The sequence below is a fragment of the Gadus morhua genome, chromosome 8, assembly GCF_902167405.1.
Source record: "Gadus morhua chromosome 8, gadMor3.0, whole genome shotgun sequence".
NCBI classification, from domain to species: Eukaryota; Metazoa; Chordata; class Actinopteri; order Gadiformes; family Gadidae; genus Gadus; species Gadus morhua.
The window spans coordinates 3,537,859-3,559,791 of NC_044055.1; the positions used below are offsets into that span (position 1 = coordinate 3,537,859).

The following is a 21,933-nucleotide window of genomic DNA, read 5'->3' on the forward strand; positions in this document are numbered from 1 at the left end:
GCAAACACTTCAAATGCATTGGCTGAGAGAAAAGAAGGGCGGAGATTATTTGCATACTAGAGAAACGCCGTATTTTACGCTGTTGTGATGTGCACAAACGCGCCGTATTTTACGCGCGGTATGATGTTCAAAACGGCGCTTTTCACGCACGCTCTTGAAAGGTTTAATTGCGGCGTAAAAAGCAGCGTTTTTTTGCGCATGACGGCGTAAAATACGGCGTTTTTCTACATTTTACAGCGTTTTTTACGGCGTAATGAAGTTGATACGCGTCTAAATGATGCCGTTTTCTGGCGGGGATGGCTTGCCATAGCTCGGCCCCATCAAACGCGTGGCAAAGCCCCACCCCTCTCAAGTGGCTGCTGGTGGGAGTTTAGCACTTTGACTTTGTCGATGGAAGCGCTTAAAAACCAGGAAATTCAATTCACCACGAGTCCGTGGGATGCCAGTTCTAACTGAAGGTCAATTGTCCAATCGAGTGCTGCAAGACGTTTATTTGCAAAAAGTTTGGTGAAGTTCAACTTTTGTCCCACCCCTTTGACGCGCCGCGGTCACCCGCTCGCTGGTCTCCCCACAATGCCTTGCCCCACGCGAGTACGCATCCAATTCAAAGTGATTGGGAGGCAAGTGCCACACTCGAGGCCACGCGAGCCGTTTGGACAATAAAGAAAAGAAAGTGAACGCACCTGGTTGTGTTGGTCTGGCCCAAGTCCAGGTTCAGCCTTCAACATAGACATAAGACCAGCTCCGGTTTGACCTAATGAAAAACTCAGTGTTAAATATCACACTTGTTGTAACATAAATCACAGTGAAACATGAAGTGAGATCCACAACATTAACGGCCCACATTTTTCAGTCAGTTATGGGGCTGACAACCACTGACAGGGCTCTCAAGTCTCACGCATTCGGCGTGAGACACACGCAATTTAACCCATGCACACACCCACATGCCACACTTTGTATTTCTCACGCAGAGAAATTACCAGCATAGCGCTCACCAATTTGCGCCTCTATTTAAAGGCCCACTATGCAACTTTTTCAGCCAAAATTACATTAATTATGCTGGTTGAGAGTTATTCTGATGGTTCTGCAACCATTTCTGGGTCGTTTGGGTGGTGTGTCATTGCCCCATGTCACCTCTCCAAGGAAAAAGCGCATATGCATACATTTTTGTTCGATTGATCGTTGTTTCGACTCCCCCTTGCGCATCTTGGCGGAGAAAAGGAATATGTTTCTGCCGGCGACCCGCCGCCCACTCTCGCGGGAGTCTCGGGTCTCGCGAAGTAACGAATTGCTTTACGGCACAGACCCCCAAACACGGATCCGGCTCGATATAAACACAAGTAACTAAGGGATTGTTACATTCATCATAGATCAGCCGACTAAAAAGAGACAGAGAAACCCAATGTCGGAGGAACAGAAGAAGAGAAAAGGGAGACTGACCGACAGAGAGGCCAGACACGAGTAAACGTTGGGCAAGCTTTTCAGGAATAGCGTGAACTGAAAGAAAAAGAAGACTGCAAATCAGACGCCGACTTGGCCGTGTTGCTTTTGAAATTGAAAGTACCCTTGGGTGAACTTTGTCTTCGTGGTATTCTTGATATTGATAGTCTCTGTACAAATGTGTTTGCTCAACCATTTTGTTGTGAGCCCTGTAAAAATTGTTTTCTCGACCGTTTTGTTGTGAGCCCTGTATGTTTCTAGCTTGCTTGGTTGCAACCATATAAACACCTTTGTTTCCATGGGTGTTATGCTGTTCGTCTGTCTCGTCCCGCAGAAACAGACTGAATCCCCGAATCCAGGTTCTTGTTTATTTCGATTATTATGTTGGCCAACACTCTTACACTGATTGTTCTGTTCAACCTAAGATAAAACAATTATAATCTAGGACATAAATTCTCCCAGTCAACTATAAAAAAGGATGGATTTATGTTTATTGCAATACAAATACACCATTTTAAAAATGTATAACCTTGCCTACACTTTATGAACATCTACTTCGAACATGGCTCCACGCATTCGCCGGCTTCTTTGAAAACAAATGCACATGGCTCGCGTAGAAGTGCATGGGGAAGGGTCGTCAACGAGTTGTTACGACAGTGTTGTAAAATATCTACTACGAAGCTGTAGGGGGCGCTGGGTAGAGAAATGTGCGTGCCAAAACCAAGAAAACAGCGAAGAAATGCCCGAAGTTGCATAGTGGGCCTTTAACAATGGAACAGGTAGGAATCACAGGTAGGAATACTTAGGGTAACCAGACGTCCTCTTTTGCCCGGACATCACGCTCACAGCATGCGCACACAAGCTCCTCCACCAACTCCACTGAGACGGAGAGCATGCAGATTGCACTCATGGTTGAATGTTGATATGCAAATTTCACGTGTCAGTCAGAAGCGGGAACACGCGTTTGTTTGTTTCACGTGAGTGCGTTCGCAGAGGAGAGGCAGAGTCCTGCAACTATGAGCCAAAGAAACCATCTCTTCATAAGAATATTGTTTACTAAGATTTACACTAATGTTGCAAAGGACAGTTCAGGAGTCCTCTACAGTTGTTGCCATGGCTGCGTGCACGGACGCTGCGGCTCGGAGCTCTCTACCCCAGTGCTTTTTTATTGGGGTCAGAACAGTCTCATTAATAATGAATGCACAGAGAAGGATTCACAAATGTATTTTGTGATTTATATATAAATTACACTCTTCTCACAAATACATTTCAATGCACACATAAATGGATATCGGTATGTATAAATGTAAAATAAATCCATAAACAAAAATCTGTTTCACAAACACATTTCTGATCCACACACAAATGTTCCTTGTTTTAAATAAATGTAATATAAATCCATAAATATATTAATTAAAAAAATATTTGCAATTTTCATCAAAATGTATTTGGATGTTGTTACATGTATGTACAAACTGTTAAACTTGAATTAACAAGACGCTTTTCATTTGTGAACTTGTTTGCATTTGTTTGTGAACTGGACTGTATTTATATGTGGATTTTTGAGACTCTCCTGACGTCGCTAGATTCACAAATGCATTTTTTTCAACAAGGAACTCTCTGTAGCCAATCAGATGCCTCCCTCGTTTTCAGCCAATCTGCTTCCAAGACTGCTTCCAAGACAACTAACAGTGCTACTAGTTACTGCTGTATATGTCCCCCCGGATGCCAACGTTAGCACGGCTGTCTCCCAGCTCCACGAAGTGATAAGCAGACAACAGAAGGCTCATCCTGAGGGAGATTTTATTGTTGCTGGGGATTTTAATCAGGCCTGTGTAAAGAGTGTGCCACATTAGATCGCCTTTACTCAAATCTTAAGAAAGCATACAGGACAATACCCCTCCCGCACCTGGGCAGGTCGGATCATATTTCGCTGCTCAGTGTCCCAGCTTACATACCCCTCAGGAGAAGAATAAAACCAGCCAAAATAATTGTAAAAATCGACAGGGACCAGTACAGGATGGCAAGAGCAAACCTGAGGAGAGGGATCAAAGCAGTCAAAGGGGACTACAAGAGGAAGGTGGAGAACCATCTGGCTGACAACAACCCGAGGAAAGTGTGGCAGGGTCTACAACACCTAACGAACTACAAGGGCACCCCATCGGATGCAGTAACTGCTGACACTTCGCTGGTGGAAGAGCTGAACAACTTTTTCACCCGTTTTGAAGTTCAAAAACCCCACCTTGCGCCTGCTCCTCATCCTCCTCCTCCTCCTCCTCCTCCTCCTTTGTCCTCCCAGCCCCTGAGCACCCACCAGCTTGAGCTGCAGGAACATCAGGTGAGAAGATTCCTGAAGGTCGTAAACCCACACAAAGCAGCAGGACCAGACGGAGTACTGGGAAAGTACTGAAGGCCTGCGCGGACCAACTGTCAGGGGCCCTAACAAGGATATTCAACACCTCTCCCGGGAACAGGCTATGGTCCCACCCTGCCTCAAAGCAGCCACCATTGTCCCAGTTCCAAAGAAATCCACCATAGGCAGCCTAAATGACTATAGACCAGTGGCACTAACATCTGTCGCCATGAAGTGCTTCGAGAAGCTCGTCCTCCACCACCTTAAGTCCTGCATCCCTCAATACTTTGACCAGCATCAGTTTGCTTATAAAGCAAACAGGTCGACAGCTGATGCAATCGCCACTGTCCACCACACTGCAGCGAGTCACCTGGAAAAACAGGGGAATTATGTCAGGATGCTTTTTGTTGACTTTAGTTCGGCGTTTAACACAATCTTGCCGAACATTCTCATCAGAAAGCTGACTGACCTGGATTTCCGTGCCCCAACCTGTGAATGGATTTACAGCTTCCTGACGGACCGTCCACAGACAGTGAGGATGGGGACACAAACGTCTTCCACCCTGACACTCAGCACGGGCTCCCCTCAGGGCTGTGTGCTGAGCCCCTTCCTGTATTCTCTTTACACGCATGACTGCGTCCCCGCCCATCACTCAAATGTCATCGTCAAATATGCGGATGAAACTACAGTGATGGGTCTCATCTCCAACGATGACGAGACAGCATACAGGGAGGAAGTCCAGAGGCTCACAGCCTGGTGTTCAGCTAATAACCTTTTGCTGAACGCCAGCAAAACCAAGGAGATGATATTGGACTGGAGCGGGACGATAGATGGGGTCTGCGTGGAGAGGGTCTCCTCCTTCAAGTTTCTGGGGATGCAGGTCAGTAAGGACCTAACCTGGCACACCAACACGGCTGCGGTGGTCGGAAAGGCTCAGCAGAGGCTATTTTTTCTAAGACTGCTGAGGAAATGCCAGGTGGGGACAAAGCTGCTGCAGATCTTTTACCACTCTGCTGTTGAAAGTGTACTGGTGTATGGCATGACGGTGTGGTACGCAAACTGCACAGCCAAAGACAGGAAAACCCTGCAGTGGGTTATTAAGACGGTAGGAAAAATCATCGGCTGCCCCCTGCCCTCCCTGGAGGACATTGCAACCTCCCGGGGGCTGATTAGGGCAAAAAGAATTATGAGTGACCCATCACACCCCGGCCATGGCCTCTTCCAACTCCTCCCTTCGGGTAGGCGATACAGGTCCCTTGGGAGCCGGACAGAGAGGCTAAGGAATACCTTCCACCCCTGGGCAATTTGTCTACTTAACGCCCCCCCCTGATACTTGAAAGAAACTTGTTTTGTAAACGTTTTTTGATTTTAATATATTTTTTGTTAATTATATTTTTGCATGGAAGTTCATAGTTCATTGCCTGCTTAGTTTTTATTGTGCTACAATTAAAAAGGTGATACATGATGAACAAGTGAAAAGAGCTTTATTTACACTTCGACACATTGCATACAAAGATCCAAAATAGTGATCTCACTGTCAAAGCAGAGGGTTATAGCACTACCTTGTGGAATGTTTACAATGAATGCAGATCAGACATTAAAATATAGTCCACAGATGATAAATTATAATCAATATTAAAAATATATCAAACTCAGATATCAGATGTCTAAGTCTGAATACTTCTGATCCAAATCTTACCCTATCATTCCTCCCAGTGATTAATTCCCAGATAAAATTGATTACCACTAGGCTAGCTTCTTAAAAATAAATTAATATAGATGAGCCCGTCGGCTCTCTGAAAAGAACGGCTCCTCAAGATCCGGCTTTGAATTTGAGTTGCTTTCTCTGGGTCGTTCACAAACTAGTTAGGCTAAGCCCTCCCCTACTCAGTTATGTTCGCTTTGCATTGGCGAAGTGAGTAGGGGGAGTGGTTAAATAGGGCCTTCAGATTGGACGGTTTGACTTACTTAGCTACCGTCATGTTTTGTATTTTTCTTTTTACCATTATAGTTTAGGGACAAACGTTAACAAATTTCTCCTACAGGGGATTGATAAATTCTATCTATTAGACAGAAAGAAACACTTGGTCATGCTTTACACACTTGACCACAGCATTGGCCTACTGAATGCATTATGCAACAGATATATTTTAAGCATTGGACTGAATGCCAAATAAATATATAATTATGTTTTTGCACGTTTGCAACGTTTAAAAGTTCAGGGAAAAGTATATGCCTCTACTGGTGTTGCTTAGGGCAATTATTTTGCTGAGTCGCAGCGCTTGCCCGGGTCGTCGTTTATAAAGCTTGCTGCGCACAAAATCCTTGCATAAGACGGTACGCCCTTCTCTCCTGTGTGACTCCTCTGATGTAGCCTATTTCGATCTTACTGAAGCATCTGAAACTAACCGCTTAGCAACCGAGTTCCTCAAGTTGTGGAGCTTCATATCCCTGAGCATTAAATGTGCGTCAGTTTTTCTCACTGCAAACGTTGGTAGGCTATTTATAGAAAATGTCTATTCTTTGACATGTTTGATTGCATTTTATAACTGCATGGGCCTGGATACGTCGGTAGGTGTGTGTGTGTGTGTGTGTGTGTGTGTGTGTGTGTGTGTGTGTGTGTGTGTGTGTGTGTGTGTGTGTGTGTGTGTGTGTGTGTGTGTGTGTGTGTGTGTGTGTGTGTGTGTCTTCCTGTGTGTCCAGTGGGAGAGGAAGTATCGACGTGTGAAAGAGTGTTTTGTATCAAGTGGAGACCGACACACATTAATTGAAATGTATATATCATGAGATAAAATCATTTTATACATTTAGGAAATTATTACATGCATCTCTTCTCAAAAATATTCGACCCTGGAAGTTTATAGGCCTACTCAGTTTCTCTGCCGCAATCATCTGCACGTCTAGGGCTTTTTTCTTTTCCTACTTGATGCGGCCCAGCCTCACCCAGCCTCTACCTCCAGCGGCCCCCAGGTCAATTCAGTTTGAGACCCCTGGTATAGGCGATCCCAGAACGCACTGCTACAATGCTTACTATCATACGTCTGTGGACACATTTGTATGCAGTCACACGTTAATATATCCCTCCCCGCCGCCGCCGACAAAATCTCTCTCTGAACTCAGTTCAAAACTTGAGAGCACTGATTACGTCCATTCGATAACGTTCCAAACAGGTGCACAAAATCAGCACCACAACAACGTTATTATATTTTGTGTCAATATAACTGATCAGAGAATGTTTCTGTCCTACCTTGGCCACCGGCTGCGTCTCGTGAGAGCAGGAAGCATGTGAGCTCCGTCTCTCTACCGCGCGTCTAAAAGCTGAGCTGAGTGGGCTACACCCAGGAAAGGGGGTGGCTATGCCTTTATTTGAAGTCACACCATTTCCAAGAAATGCTCCGGTTTCTCCCCACCCAGAAGCACCTTTGAGTTTTAACCTCTTTCTTGTGATAATTTCCGCCTAAGTATATCAGCCTAGTTCATGACGCTGGTATATTTGTATAACATTTTAGAATATACAATGGGCCATATTCAAATAAAAATGCTTAAAGTCAACACAGGTCATTGTATTAATCTTTAATTCTCTTTTAGGTAAAAGGCATGCGTCATGGTGATTATACTTCAATAAATATTGTTTTCAGAGTCTTTGTTCTTTTCCTTCTAATACAGGGGTTCCAAACCTTTTCTCTTCGAGACCAAAAAGAGACATTTGGGGCCTCCCGGGACCCAAACCTAAAAATAATTCACCATGAATTGCCATAACATCTACATGTATGAAACTATTGATAAAGAACACAACAAACCATGCATTTAATAAGAATAAGAAATGTATTTATCTAATGATGAAAGTACATCACAGCCACAATCCAATGTGCTGATGTGCGTGTTAAGTTCACATAAGACAAAAACGAGAGCATAGACAGACAGACAGACAGACAGACAGACAGACAGACAGACAGGCAGACAGACAGACAGACAGACAGACAGACAGACAGGCAGGCAGACAGACAGACAGACAGACAGACAGACAGACAGACAGACAGACAGACAGACAGACAGACAGACAGACAGACAGGCAGGCAGGCAGGCAGTCTAGGCAGGCAGACAGACAGACAGACAAGGGTGTGGGTGTGCTGCCCCGTGTTCCTGTTTTCCTTCCACCAGTGAGACTGAATATTATGTAACCGATAGGGTTAGGGTTAGGGAGGGAGAGAGAGAGAGTCAGTTGGGAATTCAGAGTTGTTAATTAATTCTGAGGTGTTTTCTTTTGTTGAGAAAATGAGTTTCTTGTTTGAGGTACCGTTTGAGTGAATTATTTATCTCGGCATTTAGAGAAAACATGTTTCTTGTTATTTTGAGAAAATAAGTTTCTTGTTTGAGATACCGATTGAGGTCCTGATCTTGGCATTTTTAGTGTCATTTGTGTCATTTGAATGACATTTTTATTCAGATCTTGGACCAATTGAGGTTGTGAATTTTTAATTCTGATCTTGGCGCTTTGAGAAATGAAGTTTCTTGTTTAAAGTTCTGGTTGAGTAGCCTAATTAATATTCAACCGTTCATGTTTTAGGCAAAAGGGCAATCTACCTTTTTTTCGTAATTAAAGACGAGTTAGTGACTTGTTCCACTCAGCTTCTGACTGCTTTACAATAAGCTTTAAAAAGTTGCATGAATCGTTTTCTTTCTGCATTTAAGCCGCGATAGGATTAAGTTACCTCGGACACTTGTGCGGCCGGTTTTCTTTTAGTTTAATCCATCAAAAAAAAATGAGACGGACAGAAAATAATTAATTTGTCTGAAGTAAATGTGTAAACCTTTGTAAACCGTTGACTCAGACTGTGATCAGAGAGGGACAGAGGGTGGGGGCCTAGGAGAAGAGCAGGTAATGAATGTGCTGGGCTATAGTAAATATAGCCCAGCACATTCCAATCGGCATAGAGGAGAGAGCCAGCGCCGGGGAGGAGAGCACATTCAAAACGGCAGGGATAAAATAGAACAATTGAGTAGAATAAACTCAAATAAATTGTATTCAAAATAGTGTTTTTACACCTAAGAAGATTAATATGGCACTGACAGAAGTAGATATTTTGAGTAGAGACCGTCCATTGCTCAAAGATGAGATAAAGAAGATCTCTGAGAAATGGGAGAAGAGGATGGCAAAATCAGGCACTATAGAGTGGCAAAGTCGCGCCCCTTCCGGTAGAGCCCATGAGACCTATGAGATCGAAAAATATGAATGGGTTTCAATGGAGAGAAAGTAATTATTTTCTGTCGCAGGGAGGGCTACCCCCTCCTGGGTGTAGCCCACCCAGCTCAGCGTAGAGAGACGGAGCTCACATACATGCTTCCTGCTCTTACGAGACGCAGCCGGGAGCCAAGGTAGGACAGAAACATTCGCTGATCAGTTATATTGACACAAGGTAGGCCTACAATAAAGTTGTTGTGGTGCTGATTTTTTTTTTAACCCTCTTGGAATGTTATTGAATGGACGTAGCCTAATCAACATGGTTCAGCCCCATAACTAACATTAGAAATGTGGACCGTCCGTAAATGTTGTGGATTTCACTTCATGTTTCATCGTGATTTATGTTATAACCAGTGTGATATTTAACACTGAGTTTTTCTTTAGGTTTAACCGGAGCTGGTCTTATCTCTGTGTTGAAGGCTGAACCTGGACCTGGTCCAGACAGATACAATCAGGTTCGTTCACTTCCTTTATTCACGGTCCTAACGGCTCGCGTGGCCTCGAGCGTGGCACTTGCCTTCCTTTCACTTTGTATTGGACCGTCGGACAAAAGTTTAACTACGGTAAACTTTTTGCAAATTAGTGTCTTTCAGCGCGCGATTGGGTCCGTGTAAAGCTTATCAGTTCTTATCAATTTCAAAACATAAAAATGGAATATTGAGTTCAATTTCTTAATATTCCGTTCTTTGTTCGTCGAGTTAATACGGAAATTTGATATTTTGGCTAAATTGAATGAAATGAAAACGGAAAGGTTCTGTTTCTGAATGCGTCTCTCGTCTGCCGGTGAAGCCAAACCCCTCCCCTTCCTGAATTTTGTGTGTGTGTGTGTGTGTGTGTGTGTGTGTGTGTGTGTGTGTGTGTGTGTGTGTGTGTGTGTGTGTGTGTGTGTGTGTGTGTGTGTGTGTGTGTGTGTGTGTGTGTGTCCGTTTCTCAATTTGCGTTCTTTTCTGTACTTGTGTGCTTGCGTTCTTGTGAAACGTCATCAGTCGAAGCCCAAGCACTGTTCCAATTCAAAGTACGCATCATGCCAAGTTTATATTGCATAAGTCGCTGATGGAGGAAACCCATCGCAACGGAAATCCCGCTCGGATCCATCTTATCGTGTGTGTGTGTGTGTGTGTGTGTGTGTGTGTGTGTGTGTGTGTGTGTGTGTGTGTGTGTGTGTGTGTGTGTGTGTGTGTGTGTGTGTGTGTGTGTGTGTGTGTGTGTGTGTGTGCGTGCGTGCGTGCGTGCGTGTGTGTGTGCGTGTGTGTTTCTATTCTATTCTCGATCGTTCGTAATTCTTGTATCAATAGACTACTCTCCAATAATATAATAATAGGCTATATAGGAAAATTGAGAAACGGCAATCTCATACAATCTTTTTCAAGCCACTGATTGTTTATATGTAGGGTACAGCCGTGTGAATACGCATAACTTTTCATTTATATTCATTCAAATTATTAACATACTATTTTAAAACTAAAGAGGCTGGTGTTTTGTTTTACATAATTTGTTTATATTGTTCAGTAGTTATATGCCTACATGAGGCCGTTGCACAATTAACAGACGAGCTGAGCTGGTGACGTCATCGAGTCCGCTGCTGTTCCAATTGCAGGTGCGTGCTACCGTCCTTGGAAGTGTTTACTTGAAGTCCGGACTTGCCAAATACGAACTTCCAACAAGTCCATGAGTCCGTAGTTCGCGTACTTGGAATTGAGAAACTGCCAGTGTGTGTGTGTGTGTGTGTGTGTGTGTGTGTGTGTGTGTGTGTGTGTGTGTGTGTGTGTGTGTGTGTGTGTGTGTGTAATGATGTCACCGGAGGATTTCGTAGGCCTCTGGACTTTTCTGCAGCAAATTCTGATCACAATTGTCCTCACCACACGTCTACTCACTATGAGCAAATAATGGGCAGCCGGCACGAACTACACAAACTAGGACACTTTTAGTTGCCAAATTAATATTGCAATTGTTAGTGATGCCCAAGCTTTATTCATTGTAATCTCTATGGCCCAATGCTGCAAGGGAACCCTCCTATGGCCTAACGATATGCCTCGTATCACTGGCATTTCCTCTTCATATGGTGCTGAACTTCCATCATTAAACTATAAATGATCATGCATGTTTGTATTCTTGACAATAAATGTGTTATCTTTGCACCAACTCACTAGAGATTAGTAGACCCATTAGAGATGGCTGAGTGTGTGATTTACCCGAAAAACAGTATAGACGTGAATGGGGTGAGGACAATTGTGATGCATAATTATTTGCTGCTGATAAGTCCACAGGCTTACGGTATCCTCCAGGGGGAGCGGTGACATTGTTAACCTTGACCCCCCCCCCCCCCCTACACACACACACACACACACACACACACACACACACACACATGCACACAAATTAGCTGAACGAAATTAGCTGCGTGAGAGCACAAACATTTGCACATTGGAAGGTAACGCTACGAGTCCCCTGCGTTTTCTGTGCGCAGGCACTGATCTTTCAGGGGTTGGCTTCCCCGACAGCCGGGAGACGCATTCAGAAACAGTCATTTTTCTATTATCCAATTTTCTATCAACCTCAACACAAAAAGTGACAAAAAAAATGTATTTCCGTATATACTCGACAAACAAATAACAGAATATTAGAAAATGTAACTACGTATATATTCCAATTTAAATTTTTATGTTTTGAAATTGAAAATGGAATTGATAAGCGTTACACAGACTGTGGATTTCACTTCGTATTTCATTGTGATTTATGTTATAACCAGTGTGATATTTAACACTGAGTTTTGCATTAGGTCTAACCGGGGCTGGTCTTATCTCTTTGTTGATGGCTGAACCTGGACCTGGGCCAGACCGATGCAACCAGGTGCGTTCACTTTATTTTTTCATGGTCCTAACGGCTCACGTGGCCTCCAGTGTGGATCTTGCCTCCCATTCACTTTGTATTGGACGCGTGCTCACGTGGAACAAGGCATCGTGGGAAGGCCAGCGTGCGGGCGGGTGACCGCGGCGCGTCAAAGGGGTGGGACAAAGGTTAAGCGTTTTGCAGAGAGCGATCGGACAATCAACCTTCAGTTAGCCCTTACGGACTCGTGGTGAATTGAATTTCCTGTTTTTTAAGCACTTCCATCGACCAAGTGGTAAACTCCCGCCAGCAGCCACTAGAGAGGGGTGGGGCGTTGCCGCGCCAGCAACGTCTTTTATTCGACTCCTACCGAATGTCTAATGTTGATGTCCGTGGGACCTCTGTGTAAGGGCTATTTATAGTCTAAATGTGACGTCGGGTTGACATCTTATCAACGTCAAATCTAGACTAATTTTAGACGTCTTTTTTATACTACTTCTTAATGTTTAAGTATGTTTTCTGTACCATTTAGTTTTCATGTAGCTGTAGCATTTCACCTTTGACGTCATTTGGACGCCTAGGATAGGTGCAGGAAATGTTTTCCTGTTTATTTATTTCAAGTAATCAAGTAATTTTTGTATGCATACATTTATTTTATCTGTTTATTTATTTAGAAATGCAGTTTGTGGGAAAAGTTCAGTAAATAATTTCATGGTAGCCCATCCACCTTATTCCTAACTTAAACAATTGTGACACCATGCCAGCCATCTCGGTTGGCGTCCGTGGCCAACTGGGTCGGTTCAAATCCCGACTCGAATCCCGACCGGGAAATAGAAAATGGGAATAGGGTGAGTAGTAGTGCCGCAAACCCCTACGTCCTTATCCATGGATGAGGCTCGCTCTCTCTCTCTCTCTCTCTCTCTCTCTCTCTCTCTCTCTCTCTCTCTCTCTCTCTCTCTCTCTCTCTCTCTCTCTCTCTCTCTCTCTCTCTCTCTCTCTCTCTCTCTCTCTCTCTCTCTCTCTCTCTCTCTCTCCCCCCTTTCTTGACAGTCTCACACATGTCCGTCTACTTCTAATGAGCACGACCATGTCCAATATGAGGTCATTTTTCCTCCAACAATGAGGGAAGCTATGCTTCTAAATGACAACCTAAATGGATTCCACCCTAAATATGGGAAAGCTCCGAACAAATTACATTTTCAACCAAAAAACACAAATCGTACAAAAGTCAAATTAGGATGTAATTGCTCTATACGAATTGGGCTTGATTACATCACAGATATTGTTAAAACACAATACAAGCAAGCTATGTAAGCTTCACGGACACCCATACATCAGCTTGGTTTAAATGTGTACACTATAATCATAAGCATGGCAGATGTAGTTATGTAGTACACTGGTGTCATATGGGTTGGGAGGGCAGGGCTCTCCATCCTTATGTCTCAACATGATATTTATTATGTAATTTATTCGTATAATGGCCACATATTTATTGTCCCCTCTCCGTTCCATACGTCATTTTAAATTAAATTCAGTATTTTGATAAATATGCCTTTCTGTAATTATAGTGGGAGGAATATAATGATTTTTATGGCATCCAATTCAAAACTAAATGACGCTACAGGATAACATTACACACATTAACGTAGACACTTACATTTATATTACATTAAAGTAAAAAATGAGTTCACCCCCAGCCACAGTGTGTGGTCAAACATGCGAAATTCACTTATCACAGCAGCCCATGGAATTTAAAAAGATGCAATAACAAAAGAAAAAAAGTTATAGTATGTCCAGCATACATAAAAAATCCCACAGTGATTACAATGCCATGCCATTGGGGCATAGATGAACACACCTAAGGGTTAAGCATCAATTCAGGCTAAAAGTTCCTTCAATACAGAATAAATTAAAATATTTTATTAAATTATTAAATTGTGTTTGTTTGTGTGTGTGTGTGTGTGTGTGTGTGTGTGTGTGTGTGTGTGTGTGTGTGTGTGTGTGTGTGTGTGTGTGTGTGTGTCTTTGTTTTCAGATGAACATGGACAGTGGTAAGACCGTAGTGCTGGCAGCACTGGGCCGGCCCTTCAGTCTGGGGATGCTCTACGACTGTCGCAACGACTCACTGATCCCCGGTAAATAAATACAAGTCCCGAGTCTAACAGACACAAGACACAAGATCTCTTATTGTCGTTATTTTAACTTATAACTGATTTGTGTTTTGGCTGAAATCAATTGATCTGGCCAAATGTCATAATGGATGTCATTATTAGGTGAGTGCTGCAAGCAGCGCTCAACTGTTGTGGTTCTTAAATGTGCCATGACATTTGCTTATTTTATGGATGCTTTAATATAGGTATTAGTGGGCCACTAACACAGTATTCAAAGACGTTCCCGAAATTCTGCCGTGGTGCAGAGTTACCGCCACTCCGAGCCAGTATATCACATTGAGTTTCCCCCAAATGCGCTGTTTGCTCTCTGTAGCTATAATGCAAATGAGGAGGAGCGAGGCGGGTCAAGGAGGAGGGTGGGAGTGTGGCCCTGAGCAGCTTGCAGCCACGGTACCATGCGCTCTGTTTACAGTGGATGTATCGCAATGGCGAGGCGCACACAGCCTTTTGCCGTGTTCTGTAAATATTGTAGAACACACGGGAGTCCTGGAGCTCTATATCTAAATAATATCATATTATACATAGATATCTATATCATATAATACATATTATCATGGCCAAAAGCTGTGTGCGCCTCCAGACGATATTATGAATCACAAACAACTTTGTCGGGTTCTCCCACGTCTCTGGTTCTTCCACATCAATCTGAAGCAGACTGAACCGGGCGCTGCCTGCTGCCGGCTGCCTGCTGCCCGCTGCCGGGCAGCAACCGGCGGCATGTCGCAGTTCATGTAGGCTACTTCAGAGAGTCAAAGCCAAAGTTCCTTTCCCCCCAATTCCTTCTCAACCATGGCTGACATAACCCCCACTACAGTCTCGTTGTGGAAATACAAGAGACGTCAAAGAACCGACAAGAAACCCTTGCGTTAGAGTGTGTGTATTCACACACACACACACACACACACACACACACATTTGGCGCTCGCACGGTCGTGTCTCATTGGCGGGCCAAATTCTCTGGGCGGGCCAGGCAGAGTAAGGGGAGGAGCTTAGATGCTATGTGACGACAAATGAAACCACATTCCAAATCAGCTCGCTTGAGCCTCCATTTTTTCAAAGGGGAGCAGAACACCTAGTACTCGTTTTACACCGAACGCAAGTTTTAGCCACTGGGGGCAGGCTAGGGGAACTCATATTTATGTTAGAAAACCTCATAAAGTGAGATTTTCATGCAATGGCACCTTTAAGGCCCTGACACACTAACCAGATTATCTGTCGCACAGGATGCTGACAAAGATAATATGGCCCAAATTTCTCCCATAAAGACTCGATCACCGATAAGTATGAACAGGATTTATTTAAATAACGACATGGGAATATTTTGCATGGTAAATCTTTGGCATGAGCCTCGTCACTGATCCAGGGTGACGTGCGGACTCGGCGTATCCTGCCAGGACTAGCAGGGGCGGAGCCTTCCCCTGGACAAGTAGACTGAGGCCGACCTGGTGGTGGTGGGGTGGATGGAGGTGCGTCGAACGAAGACCTGAGCAGCAAAGACATATGTTAGACTACTCTTTATAGAGCAGGTGTAGGCAGGTGATTGGTAGCTGGTGATTGGTGATTGGCGGCCAGCCGCGCGTGATTTGAGTCCTCCTGGTAGAACTACCAGCAAGCTTAACATTTCTCCCATAAAGACTCGATCACCGATAAGTATGAACAGGATTTATTTAAATAACGACATGGGAATATTTTGCATGGTAAATCTTTGGCATGAGCCTCGTCACTGATCCAGGGTGACGTGCGGACTCGGCGTATCCTGCCAGGACTAGCAGGGGCGGAGCCTTCCCCAAAAGAGAGGACGTAGGCCTTCGCCAGAAGTAGGAGATAACTCGGCATGTCCTGCCGGGACTGGCAGGGGCGGAGCCGACCCCAAAAATAGAATAGCGAAAGGGGGTAATGAGACCATACATACCCGCGTAGAAGAAGTGGACAAGGATCTATACTGCTTCTGGAAGATAAAAGGCATACCCAATATACGACATATTAAGAGTCAATCATACATACCATAAAACGATAAGCTTAAAACCGTCAGCGAGATCGATGAATCACGTAAAAGCAGTCGACTTAAAATACCTCAGCGAGATCAATTAAAATTTAGAGCACTCTGCAGCTGTTACGCAGCGAGCCACGAGTGCTTTCGTGCTGTACCAACTGCCGTGGTCGATTCACTCTCCGGGGTCACTGCGTGACCTGAGTGCTTTCGCGTTGAACCACCGATGTGCTCAACGAACTCACGAGTGCCCTTGATGTGCCACCGACGTGGTCACGCACTCACCGGTGTTGCTGCAGCAAATATTGTGAAGTTCCGTGTTGAACACCGACGTGGTCAACGAAATCACGAGTGCCCTTGCTGTGCCACCGACGTGGTCACGCACTCACCGGTGTTGCTGCAGCAAATATTGTGAACTTCCGTGTTAAACACCGACGTGGTCAATGAACTCCGAGTGCCCTGCACTTGAGCTTTTGATATTATGCCACCGACGTGGTAATTAAATTTGCATGTGCCTGAGTAGTGCCCACCGACGTGGTCAACGCACTACCAGGGTTGCTGCAGCGAACGTGGAGTTCTGTGTTGTACCGCACCGACGTGCGCAACGAACTCACGAGTGCTTGAGTTGTTCCCACCGACGTGGGCAACGCACTCACCGGATTTGCTGCAACGAACGTAGAGTTCTGTGTTGTACCGCACCGACGTGCGCAACGAACTCACGAGTGCTTGAGTTGTTCCCACCGACGTGGGCAACGCACTCACCGGGGTTACTGCAGTCAAACCATGAGTACTAGATAACGTGCCACCGACGTGGTCATACTCACGAGTGCCCTTGATGTGCCACCGACGTGGTCACGCACTCACCGGGGTTGCCGCTGCAACCTTGAGTTTTATTTTCCTATTTTACGCCACTGACGTGACAGCGAACTCAAGAGTGTTTTCTAGATGATCCACCGACGTGGTCACACTCGCCGGGGTTGCTGCAGGTTAACCTGAGTTATGAAACCGAATTTTGCTTCATGAATTTAGTACCTGATAACCACCACCACCACCAGTAGTTGCAAATAATGTCGCTTTTAGCAACGAAAATAATGACAAAATATCGTCATCACGAACCTTTATCGCGTGAGAAAGAAAAAACAAACAAACAAACAAAAAACAAACAGGACGCAACGTGCATGCTGGGCGTGTGACAATAACTGTAGTTAAATACATAGTGCAATATATTTCGATAACACTAGAAAGAATATAGACGTAACTAAAACGAATAGACTAAAATAACAGCTAGACACTAAGACTAGAATAACCCTGGAATGGAAACAGGCCGCCAGAATGGTGTTGCTTTTGGCAATGAAAATTATGACTAAGAGTCGTCATCAACAAGCCTTTATCGCGTGAGAAAAACTAGACTGGACGCAACGTGGATGCTGGGCGTGTGACAATAGCTGTGATTAAAAGCATAGTACAATATAGTTGACGAATAAAACAAGACTAAAAAGTGTTTTACGAAAATAAGACTGCTAAAATGTCTCTTCATTTTCGTTGACCTAAACTAGGCGATAAAGACTTATAACGTTATTTTGTTCAACTGGAACTTCAACTGTTCCAGACATAACATCAATTTTCAACCGTTTACCTTATTTAACAAAACTACGCACTTGTAACTCCGATAATATCTAAATGGAATTACGATAACACTGGAAAGAGTATGAATGTAACTAAAACTAATAAAAACTAAAATGACAGCTTGACACAAGACTAGACTAACACTAGAAAGGAACAGGCCGCCAAAAACAGCTATGGTTGCAAACGTGATAAACCTGCCTTAACCGACGTTAGAGCATCGTGTGCGCTTGGAGGAAGAACCATGAATTCAACCGGATGTAGGATTCGTAAACTGTGGAAGACCGCCTTCCCAGCCGTTTGATAGACGCGACCGGCAACCCTTGTTCAGCGGCTGTGGTTGCCGCTCCAATCCGGGAGGAGTGGCCAGTGTAGACAGTGGCGCCTCCAGAAGATTATTCCAGGGGTGGCCAATGGGGGCCACAGCAAATCTATAAACATCCCGGGCAGCGATTGTTGGCCGGGGGGGGGGGGGGACTACATTATAATATAATCTAGACTACATTATATATTTTAAATAAATATGCATAATAAAAATTGTCTTAGAGGTGGCAAATGGGGTGGCAAAGAATGATTTTGGGGTGGCAGTAGCCACCCCTCGCCACCTCATGGTGGCGCCACTGAGTGTAGAGGGGAGATGGTAGGCCTCACCCTTCTACCACCGTCGCGAGATGGACTCTGAACCACCCTTGAGGCATTGGCAGGCCGCAAATAAACAGGTGATTCGGGGACGTGTATTGCCGAAGCTTGAGATAAAGGAACATGGAAGCGTAAGGACAGAGAGTTGTTGATTCTTGAAATGATAATAGTAACAGCTGCTCCTAGGCTATCGCTTTTAGATGGAAAAATGCCTTGCAAGAAAGAGAAGGTGACATCGGCGAAAGTCAGGACCCGTGTAGGGGAAAAAGTCTGAGTAGGAGACGTGTACGCATTTGCGCATGAACGCAAGAACGCATAAACCCGTAAACCCGTAGAACGCGTAAACCCGTAGACCCGTAGAACGCGTAAACCCGTAGAACGCGTGAACCCGTAGAACGCATGAACCCGTAGAACGCTGTGAGAAACACCGTCTCGAGTAATATGTTAAAATAAGGATGAAATCTCCCAGAGAGCACACTAATCTATTCAAAATATCGAGTGTGAGTTGGAGTGGCCAACACACATAAATAATTGTAATACACCAAAATTGTTAACTGTCATACATAGCTAAACAAGCAAATGAAAAATTAAATACCCCGTGTAGGGGAAAAGTCTGAGTAGGAGACATGTATGCATGGACGCATGAACCCGAGAACGCATGAACCCGAGAACGCTGTGAGAAACACCGTCTCGAGTAATATGTTAAAATAAGGATGAAATCTCCCAGCTCTGAGAGAGCACACTAATCTATTTGAAATATCGAGAGTTGGAGTGGCCTACACGCGTAAATAATTGTAATACACCAACATTGTTAACTGTCATACATAGCTAAACGAGCAAATGAAAAATTAAATACCAACGCGACTGAAGCTATTAACAATAAGACTATAAATAATAATATAAAATTATACCATAATGTACCTGTTCTTTGTCTTTGGATCTTTTGAATAAATTGATCGATATGTGAATCGCATCGCGAGCAGAGGAACGTGAGAGTTAGTGAGCAGCAGCTGAACCAATCTAAAAGTCCCTTCGTCAATAAAAACCTTAGTGATATTCAGTTACCACAGTGCCTAAAACCCATCAACTTCATTCATGTTAAAGTGAAAAACCTCAGACACAAGAAGTTAACCGAACAGTGCACTAGGCCCTCTCGAATACCAGGCCGAAACAACATGTCTCGCTACGACTCCTTTCAGCTGCCCACCCCTCCTTCTCCGGCAAAAAGTAATAACAGAAAACGGCTAATAAAACGCTTGAGGTGGCGTTATGAAGAGAAAACTTACACATTTTTTAGTACACGGTATAAAGATAATTATGAACCTTTGATTGCGAACGTAGAGTTCTGTGTCGTACCACACCGACGTGTGCAACAAACTCACCGAATTCAACCGGATGTAAAATCCGTATGCTGTGGAAGACCACCTTCCCAGCCGTTTTGACGCTGCTTTGTTATCGCAAAACATGGTTATACGTTAACGCCGCCATGCTTTGCCCCACAGAACGCTAGCTGCTACGATAGGGTAAAGCTCGAACAGCGCAGACGACCCGACCCGAGGGCAAACGTGCCAGCTTCGACTGGCCATCTCTCAGCAGACCATTGCCCTTGGAAGAAACCCCCTAACCCGACCGAGGGAGCCGCATCCTGAAGCTGGACTGGTAGAGCTGTGAGAGAGAATACGCTGCGGGGGCTAACGCGGGGACTGCAATAGCCATGGTAGCAGGGCCGTGCCAGGTGCGTAGCCTGTGAAGGCGGAGGAAGCCGAGCCTGATGGTTGCTGGAAGTAGAAAGGCGCCGTGGCGACTGACGACAGCGGGTTGGGGGCCTGGACCCGTCCGGGAGTTCCGCATGGTGTTTCGACGGCGTCCATCCTGGCGCCAAATGCTTTGCACCAACTCGGCGAGGGTTTGTAGAACCAGGCGGATGTCCGTGTTGGGAACTTCTTGGTGGTGTTGTTGAGGATACCGGGGACTGAAATTAACGGCTTTCTGCGCTCACTTGCCCGGACCAGAAGTAGTAGGCCGACCAGCACGAATCCAAAGTTATGACCTCTTGGTGTGTATTAACCGACGTAGCAACTAAGCGACGAGATATGCGAGATAATCAGAAGCACAGTAAAGCAGCAGCATGCGTCGAACGAAGACCTGAGCAGCAAAGACATATGTTAGACTACTCTTTATAGAGCAGGTGTAGGCAGGTGATTGGTAGCTGGTGATTGGTGATTGGCGGCCAGCCGCGCGTGATTTGAGTCCTCCTGGTAGAACTACCAGCAAGCTTAACATTTCTGTTTAATTAGGTCCACAAGACAATCAGAACTCACAATTATCCATTAACTCTATATTATGGCTATTTATTCTACTTCATTTAAGAATGCTCGATTCTGATTGGCTGGGAGGGGTGCATTAATCCGGCATATTGCCCGCTGACTTGTCGGCTCTACTTGCTGCTGACTGAGCACAGTAGATCAATACGCCGCTTGTATCGTTTTCTATCACATACATTTCAAACATGAGGTCCGTTGTAAAAATAAACCAAGGAGTGCATGTTTGATCGATCGTCATTAAAGCTGACTTGATACGAATGTAACAACTACGTTGTTAAACTAGTGATCAGTTGCAACCTTGTGTGGTTGCTATAGAAACGCGTTACCTACAGTTGAGCTAACGTTATTCACCGTAGTTCTAAAGGGAACTACTTTTCGAGGGAGATGAACTTAAACAGAGCATACATTTAATAAGCATGCAATACGAATAAGAAAAAGGCTAATTATTAAAGTATATGAATTGTTTTATTATGTTGGCCGGCGCGAAGTAGAATAAACGGAATAATCACCTCAAGGCAGGGCAATAAACAGTTTGATATGCCCGGCTCGCGGAAGGTTACCGCCCTCGACTTCGTCTTGGGCGGTAAGCCGTCCACGAGCCGGGCATATCAAACTGTTTATTGCCCGGCCTCTCGGTGATTATTCCTTACTTATTACACAGGTCTTTTCAACGTTCCGTTCACTTGCATGGGCACTTCACAACTTCCGGCGGTCAATTATTTTAGGATAATTCATTGGCAACGGATGAATAATGACCGCTGTCAAGGTAAACAAAAGGACTTTTTGCCTTTGGTATCACTCCGCACGTAGTCCGGTAACTTGTCAATGTAATAAGCGGGATATGTATCAACCCAAGCGCTGTCGGTTGCTAAGCGACGACGTCAACGTCTTGGGCGGACTATTTCTCTGCTGATCAACACTATGAATAATGTAACAAATACATTGAAAATAAATTGTTTCGTTTTGGGAAGTAGCCGTGTAATAAGCGGGATATTGTATAGAACTTCGCCAGTCATTATCGAAAAATAAGTCCCTTCATGGCGAAGCAAGACACCTCCGCTGCGCGTCGGTGTCCTGTTCGCCCTGTCGGGGCTTATTTTCTCGATAATGACCGGCGTTCTATACATTATCCCTTACATAATACATTGTATATCATGGTATATCATGTTTATTATTATAGTATGGTTTGTTTTGTCCTTACAGATTAGTAACAATGTATTAGAGATCCTAGGATATAAATATAATTGTTCAAATAAATTGTAAACAATAAAAAGGTCAGAGACAACTTTTACACTATTCAGTGTAATTCAATATAGTGCAAT

The 21,933-nt window shown here is 44.4% G+C and overlaps 2 protein-coding genes and 1 long non-coding RNA gene across 3 annotated transcripts in view; 2 read left to right on the plus strand and 1 right to left on the minus strand.

The window, feature by feature from the left end:
• Nucleotides 1-7,115, minus strand: part of LOC115548796 (uncharacterized) — a 49,496-nt gene extending 42,381 nt beyond the window's left edge. The window contains exon 1 of the mRNA XM_030363638.1: nt 7,041-7,115. The gene's annotated coding sequence lies outside the window, so the exon portion shown is untranslated. The remainder of the gene's footprint in view (nt 1-7,040) is intronic.
• A 1,679-nt stretch (nt 7,116-8,794) lies between these two features.
• Nucleotides 8,795-10,748, plus strand: LOC115548233 (uncharacterized). The gene is made up of 3 exons (XR_003977554.1): nt 8,795-9,169; nt 9,420-9,490; nt 10,545-10,748. It is a non-coding gene; the product is annotated as an uncharacterized LOC115548233 (long non-coding RNA).
• Nucleotides 10,749-11,848: 1,100 nt separating this feature from the next.
• LOC115548598 (verrucotoxin subunit beta-like) overlaps nt 11,849-21,933 on the plus strand; it is a 205,966-nt gene continuing 195,881 nt past the window's right edge. The window contains exon 1 of the mRNA XM_030363347.1: nt 11,849-11,885. The gene's annotated coding sequence lies outside the window, so the exon portion shown is untranslated. The remainder of the gene's footprint in view (nt 11,886-21,933) is intronic.